This window comes from Narcine bancroftii, chromosome 7 (assembly GCF_036971445.1).
Source record: "Narcine bancroftii isolate sNarBan1 chromosome 7, sNarBan1.hap1, whole genome shotgun sequence".
In the NCBI taxonomy this organism is placed as follows: Eukaryota; Metazoa; Chordata; class Chondrichthyes; order Torpediniformes; family Narcinidae; genus Narcine; species Narcine bancroftii.
The window spans coordinates 491679-500000 of NC_091475.1; the positions used below are offsets into that span (position 1 = coordinate 491679).

The following is an 8322-nucleotide window of genomic DNA, read 5'->3' on the forward strand; positions in this document are numbered from 1 at the left end:
CAATTGCTGTCCCCTCCTAAGTTGGACCATGCCTACTGGTAATAAAGAATGATCTCTGGTGTTGTCTTCCCTTTTAATAGAGTTGGCTGAGTTTAGAACATAAAGTCAAATAGTGGTGACTTAGAAACATGGCTAAATTTCACGGCAAGTTTAGCAAAAATCACAACTGCCTGTTAGATATCTCAATATAAGAAAATAGAAAATAACCCGAGGACAAATTCAATTAATTAAAGTCTACAAAGATATGTTATCTATCTTCGGGTGCTGACTGGATGAATACTTCTGTCCTTTTAAGATATGGGAGGAACATTTTAGCGAATGCAGGACTGCCGAACAGACACTGTGCTTCCCAGATCCGTTCTTTCCAATGCAGTGAGCTGTTAATGAATAATGTGTGGATCTCAGAGATGGACCGAGAATAAAACAATAATTTTTCCCTTGGGTGGATGGGAGGGGGAGGAATTGTTCTTTTTTCTTGTTTTTTTTCTTACTCAAAATCAACATCGAATGATAAGATTATGCTTCTTTTATGTAATTGATGAATTTCATGTTTTCATGTTGATTTGAAAATATAAATAAAATAATAAAAAATTAATAAAACTCAAGCTGATTGAGGAAGATGGAAGTTTGCTGACATTATAAAGTGATTATCTCATTCCCCAGATTGGGCAAGATAGATTTCGAAGGAACTCCAAGTCAAGGATATTTTGCAATCCCATCTTAATTCCATATCATAAAATCATTCTCATTGGACTATTGGCAACTGGATTGCTCCATCTTCAGGAGGATGCATCCCTTCACAATTTGACTAAAATGAACTTAGGAGCACCATTGTCACTGAGCTCAGGACTGTGTTCCACACGTATCTGTAGTGACTTGTGAATGACAAGGGGGTGCAGTTCATAGCACTAACTAGCAAATGTTTGGGAGTTTGTTATTAGAACTGGAATCCCAACCGGACAATTCTAGCACCCTCTACCCCTTGTTACTTCCATGAAGCCTTGCAGCAGAGTTTCTCTTGCATGTTGATTCTTTTCCTACGTGTGCAAGAGGTGATCTACTGTTGTCTATCGACCTTCCGGCACACCCTTGAGATGTGAGAGAAGACCAGAATGCCAGGAGCTAGCCCTGGGGTAATGAAAGAGCATGAAAACAGTACAAGGTCATGAATGAACCCAAGGCAGCAGCAATAACTGGTGTATTATTCTGTTAACAAGAGTATTTTTTTAAAGTTCTAAACTTGATTGTCTACACGTTCCTACTGCCATTTTCCTTCATTCTTTTGCCGAAGGACCATAGATATATCCTCCCAGTTACAAACACATCCAACAGTCCAAATATTTTACGTGCATTTGCTTGATTAAAATTGTTAATTCTATCTTCTCTGAGTTTTGTTTCTTCTAGAACTAAAATTTTAGTTTTTACTCACAGAATTAAGCCATCAATCAGATGACCCTTCCAGTCTCGTCTCGGTGGATGTCGTTGACAACTCTGTATACGCCAATGAGTTTCTTAAATAATCTTTTTAAAATTCAGTCATTTGGGTTTAGTATTAGCTTTGTTTTGTGTTTTGAAGAGATTCTTAAAGGCCATGGAAGCAATTATACTTCAGAAATCTTTCACATAAATAATAATTATTATAATGTTCTGATTTACATTCAAAATCAGTCTCATGCAAAACTAATGCCAAAAGTATCTCAAAAGCAGCCAATAGTAATGTATAGAATCACATTCTAATTTATACATGTTATACAACTTGCATACAATAATGAAATCCTGAGAATTACTTACCAGAGCTGCCTGATGTCCTTTAAAATTCTATTTTTGATTTTTAGAATAAAAATGTAATTAAAAAAAAATGCACACTTTCCCTTCAAGTTTGCACCGTGAATTGAAGTAAAGATGCAAATGCAGCTCTTCTCAACTCAACTCCAATTTCTACCACAAAACTGCAGCTTGTGACATCTGCAGAGCACATGCTGTTACAGCGCTTGGAAAAGCCACAAGGCAGCAGTAGATGCAGAGTGTAGAAATTGGAACTTGTTGCACCTGTTTGGGGGACGCAAGAAGGCAACACTATCCTGTGCCTAAAAATAAGCCAGGAAGTTCTTTGACTCACTATTGAGTTGGGTCATTTTTCAGGTGTTCCTGGCAGTCATTTAGTGCATTAACCCTTTACAAATGCAAGGGTCCAAAGTCCCATTTTAGCCCCCAACCCTGCAACCCTCCTCAGGGTAAAATTGGACACAAACAGACCCATTTCACTCAGGATTCTTTGGCCAAGTTGTTGAGTGCTCACCAATGAAAGATAAATTCTGCCTTCTTAAATACTTACTTCCTGTTTTGTGGAGAGGAAGAGGAGATTAGATTAAAAATGCAATTGTAATTTTATATTGCAAACTCAAGAAAACGTTGCAGACATTTCTTAAAAATGAAATTGGCATGGCAAGAATTAAAAGCAGGACATGGAACCAATAATGTATTCTCAGCAGAAAATGAATACACCTTAAAACAAAATTGTTGCATCATCATTTATTATTTTCGGTTTACTTCTCTTGAACGTGAGAATTGGTGGTTGAGTCTGACTTGCGGAAAGAAACAATTGTTGTTTTGCATTGCATGATTAACATAAAACAAAAATAGGAAATGGCACAAATGAAGCAGAAGAAAAAATCAATCCTATCGGCCTGGGATGTTAGTGCAATGACTGTCAACTTAATGAGCTGCAGCAGTGGTTCCCACCAGTGTCTAATAGTGTGTATGAAGGAGGAGAAATCTCCTGGACCTGGTCAGATCTATCTGAGGACATTGGGAAGCGAGCAATAACTCAAAAGACTGGAGTTACTGAACAATGGGCTTTTATTTACAATAAACTTGAAGGTCAACCTGTGCTGTGACCCAGGCTTTCTGGGGAGGGGTTATGGTGTTGGAGCCTTTATACAGGGTCAAGAGGGAGAGGCCACGGGTACAGTCACAGGAGGGGGCAGAGCCAGATAAATGAGGGTACAGCAGTTCACCAAAGGAAGCTGGAGAGGAAATTGCAGATGCCCTGGTTCATAAGTGGCCATTAAGGTGCTGGATGACTGGAGGGTAGCAAATGTTGTGCCTCTGGGTAAAGGCTGGGAACTACAGGCCAGAGGGCCTTACATCTCTGCTCGGTAAATTAACGAGAGAGCATTCAACGAAAGAAGATGTACTTGCACTTGGATGGACAAGGGTTGGATTAGGGTTAGTCAGGCACGGTTCTGTAACTGGGAGGGCATGTCTCACAAATCATGTTTTTTGAAGATGTGACCAAGAAGGTTGATGACAACAAAGTTATAGACATATACAGTAAAACCCCTAGTATCCAGGACCTATGGGGATTAATAGATGCCGGATAAATCTATTTTCCGGTTGCTTGACTTACTTTTACAATGCCTAAGTGCTGCCTCATGATCTGTTGATTTCTACTCACCAGATGTTTAATACATGGAATTGTTTTTTTGCCAGTTGTTCGTAGCTGCCAGCTGTTTGAATTCTGGATACCAGGATTTCGGCAAGGCATTCGATAACTTTCTGCATTCAATAAGGTTGGGTTAGTTGCTATGCGCTATAGAAAAGTCGTCCAAAACTCAAAAGACTTCAGGAAAAACACAAGAACACTGTATACAGAGGTAGAAGGGTGCAAAATATTCCAGAATCAAATAAAACCAGCAATATTACAAAATGCTTAGGTCTCATTTCCCAGTTCTGGAACCACTTTCTGCATAAAAATATAATCTGGAACAAGATATTGAACAAACTCTTAAAATTCTAAATGATATATGACTAAAATGAGAAGATAGTGAAAAGGGCATTTGATATGTTTGCCTTCAAAGGCCAAGGCACTGAGTATAAGAGTTGAGTTGGTTGGACCCCAGTTAGACTGTTGTGAACGTACTACAGAATGGACATGGTAGCAATTAAGAGAGTGTAGAAGAAATTCACCAGGGTGTGGCCTAGAAAGGATGGTTCAGAGTAATTGAATTTGCTGGTTTTATTTTCACTGGAATGTAGGAAGCTGGGAGGTGAACCAATAGAGGTTATAAAATTATGAGGGATTTAGATAAGATATTGTAGGAATCCTTTTCAGGGAGATCTAGAATTAGTTTATACTGAAGGGGAGAAAATTAAAGGAGAAGGAGGGGCAAAGGGTGGTGTATACTTGGAATGAACTAGTGCAGGCAGGTACTACTACATTTACAGGTTCTAGTTTGGAAAAGTGCTGAGTGATACAAATCCTACACAAACAAATGGGATTGGCTTAGACAGACATCTTAGTCGGCATGGACAAGTGGGCTGAAATGGACAGTTTCTGCGCTATATATTTCAATAATTCAATGATATCTTGGACATGTGGCTGGTCTGTCAATAGCCTGGACTGGAAAATGGACAGCCAGCAAATAAGACATGCAAGGTTGGGAGATCCAACTCTCAACAGCAAAGTGCTGCCAGACAGACACCGAACAACAGGACTTTGGTGTCTGGGTCAGCAGGGCATTTGCAATAGTGCAGAATGCACAAAAGATCGAATGTAATTTATTAACCCAACCAGCTCAAATACACAAGACAGTAAAACTATCTGACTGATGGAAATCCTGGCACATCAGAGCCCTGTTTCTACATTCCATTCCCATTTACCAGGGTTGCTGGAATTCATTTATGTAGTGTTGTGTAACATGTAAATAAGATGCAAAGTAAAAGGATTAGACTATTGTCTGGAAATGTGCCAGCGAAGCGCCTACTGGGTTAATTGAGTTTTACTACAGTTAGGAAAAAATTTCGAACATTGCATTTGACATTGTACATGGAGACCCTATAAATTCTACTTCAGGGAACTTTTTCTTCCAACATTTTGGGATATTTTTGAACACTGAAGGGTCTAAGTTTAATGATTGGTAGGCATGATAAATCTAAAGCCAAGTTGACTCCTTTCATGCTGTCCGACAGATCATATTTATGTTAACTTAAGGTTGTGTGGGATAGCTGTTCATTGAAAAGGCAATGTATCAACTCACTACTGCATCCTGTCTCATCACACTCAAAGTTTTTTTAAATCAATTATGCTTTTTATGGTTTTCCAGATACGGGTTAAATTAAATGTCACTTCATTTTGCATATATTTAGTACCAGGAAACAAGTCTGTAGTAAGCCACCCTTTTGACTGAGTAATAACTGGAATATTGGCGAAACCTATTACTTCATTGCTTGTAAATCACATCAGCATGTCTGGAGTTTATGAAAAGCACCATACAAATGGAAGTCTTTCCATTTTTAACTCATTTCTATTGCAAAAAATGATTACATTTCTGGAAATAAACGACATGTAAAATCCATTAAGCATTTTAACATTATAGCCAATTAAGAGAACCTGCACAAACTCATATCAGTTGTTACAAGTTACATCAAGATTTATTTTATAAAATTTTTATATATTAAGAGGATTTGTAAGTATCAAGCAAATCAACTGTCAGACTCCTCAATGACAAACTCAATCAGAGACTCTCACTTGTGCACTTTATTGATTTTCTTTTCTTTTTGTTCTCTCTGTATTGCACAGTCAGTTGGTTTATATTTGTGATCAGTTTATTTGTTTACATGTACACACTGTGTACAGTTTATTTTTTGCATGACCAATTAGTGATGATTCTGCCTCACCCGCAGGAAAAAGGAATCTCAGGGATGTATGTGATGTCATGTATGTTCTCTGACAATAAATCTGAAATCTGAATCTGTGTGAGTAAAACAGTTTAAACAAAGTGGAGAAGAAGTAGCAATTAAACAAAGCTCCTCTTTTAAGTTTAATTCATTGGTTATATCATCTAGATTTCAAAGTCTGAATTTCAAATGATACTGATTTGAAGTATGAACCATTTCTTCAACAGGAAGCCCAAAATTCACTTGTTTGGATCTGTGTTAGAAAATAAAGATTTGATAGCCTGTTGGTGGTGATACACCCACTAGCCTGTCTGCACTCTTGTACTGCCTACTGCAGGGGGAAACCCTCTATACCTGTAGGAGGTAACCTGGGAGACTGATTCCACCTACTCCCTGCCAATCGCCTGCCCTTGGGCAGGAGAAGAGCACTCGGAACCAGAAGGGATCCAGAACCTTGTGTGCAAGCTTTTTAAAATTTTTTAAATTTTTCACACTATGAACCATATTGACCAAAGTACACATAAACATTTCCCTCTTGAATATACACAGTGTCATTTTCTCCCTGTGTGCAAGTTTTAAGCCGTTGTAGCTTGAGCTTGTTTGTTCGCCCTGCAGCACCTCACACTGTTAATTCTTATTTTTTCGTAAGGCTGAAACATCAGGAGATTTACATGTGAGATGCACAACCGATTTTGACATGATCACAGGACTATTTAATTGAATGGGTTATCACCTTTACAGCCAAACATGTTTGAATAATTCTGCTGTTTTTTTTAAACTAATGATGATTATAAATAGCCATAAAATTCTGGTTTAATTGTGTTCATTCACAGATATCTAGAAAATGGAGGTTTCCCTCTGTTGAAATGGAAAACAGACACTATTCCAACCTCACAGAAAATAACATTCCCTGCACCAGCACAAAGATGGAAAATGTGTGTTCCTGTCAGGATGTTTAGGCCCACCTTATCCCCACCACGTCATTATTGCTTTGACTGTTGGAAAGAGACAACTGACAGTCAGACCTTAAAAGAATCTCTGGACATGGCAATGGTTGTTGTATGACAGGTGTTGATCTGTGACAACTGCACCCAGATAATTATGCTGAAGGTGCCAGGGCCAATGACCCAGTTGGAACTAACTGACATAAATTGCTTGTTAATAGGATCGATTCCATTGAAAACTATTTTTATTCATGCTTTGCATATAAAAAAGACTTGCAGAAATGGGTTCAGTTTCCAGGCCAGAAGGTTTTGGTCAAATAGACATAGATTCCAGTTCTCCACACATATACATTGAATTGTTTGCAACAGATGTGTTAAAGAGGTTTCCAGTGTTACTCATGATGGCTCTGAATTGCTTTGCAGCCTTGAGTAGGTGGGTGAACACGGCCACGTGGTCACTGCAGCTGCAGGTTGAGTTGAGCACTTCACTTATGTAAACAGAGGGAATTGTCTCTGTTTTATTATTTTACTTCATGGTGGAAAAGTCTTTCAAACCTGGAGGACAGCCATCCCTCAGATAAATATTAACTTGCAAGGTGAATGATTCATGTCAAAATTCTGTTGCAACCAGTCAGAATAAACCTTGAGAAGAAAAAGCATATAAACATTAACGTTTAGGGTCCGGGACCCTTCCTCAGAACTAACTTGAACTGTCCCTGAGATGAAACATGAATTTGTTTGTCTTCCCCCAGATGCTGCTGAGTTCTTCCAGCATTTCCTGGATTGGTTTCTGGTTAACTAGCCCCCTCCCCCACAACCATAGCAGCTTAAAGTGTCAATTCTATGGCATGTCATCCACAAAGACCAAAGTAAAGCAGGTGCTGACTCGTCACTGATTTCTGTTTGTGCAAATACAGAAATAGAAATTCATTGGCATCACTGGAGCTTGACCATATTGATTCTTTGATCCAAAGTCTATTAGGGGCTAATCAAGTCCAGTCAAATTTATTATCATCTGATTGCTCAAGTCCAACCTGACGAAGCAGCGTTCTCCAACCGCGGTACGTAACATTCAAACACAGCCAGACATAACACACATATAGACAAGCAATACAAATGCAGGACAAACATTCATGTATCCAAATAAATATTGTTTCATAAAAATGAGCATGTCAGAGGATTAATGTGAGGAGTCCCTTTGGTCGTTCAGCATTCTCACTGTCCATGGGAAGAACCTGTTCCTCAGCCTGATGGTGCTGGGCCTCATACTCCTGTATCTCTTCCCCAATGGGACCAGCTGAAAGATACTTCACATGGGGGGGGAAAGTGTTATGTGCTCCTATTTTTCAAGTTTTTTAAAATTTGCGTGGGACTGTCCCTTTAGGAGAATAAGTTTTGCACAGCCCTGCAGGCTTTTGGAGTGTCTGTGAAACTGGCAGCAGGCTTTCAAAAGCACATTCCTAAAATTGGTTATATTTGCAGAGTGAAGAGACAAGCTCTGGAAATCCCAGATGCAGAGACCATGTGACCAACATACTGAAGAAGCAGTGCACAGTTTTGCTCAGGGGCCATTTTAAGGAGACGGCACAGGAGCAAACAGCTCTCTGAAGAAGAAATACTGTGCTGGAATTGGCTTCATACGTGGTTATAGAGCATCTGTCTGATTTCATTCTGTCTGTAATAGAGGAATGAGAAATAT

At 39.0% G+C, this 8322-nt stretch overlaps 1 protein-coding gene across 4 annotated transcripts in view; it reads right to left on the reverse strand.

The window, feature by feature from the left end:
- The window catches only part of LOC138738362 (kelch-like protein 13), a 73254-nt gene that overhangs the window by 52513 nt on the left and 12419 nt on the right, over positions 1 to 8322 (reverse strand). For 3 of the 4 annotated variants that reach the window (XM_069888408.1, XM_069888407.1, XM_069888409.1), the window contains exon 3: positions 3458 to 3558. The gene's annotated coding sequence lies outside the window, so the exon portion shown is untranslated. Of the gene's footprint in view, positions 1 to 1791; positions 2265 to 3457; positions 3559 to 8322 lie in introns of those variants that run through there. The other variant, XM_069888410.1, reaches the window with a different exon arrangement.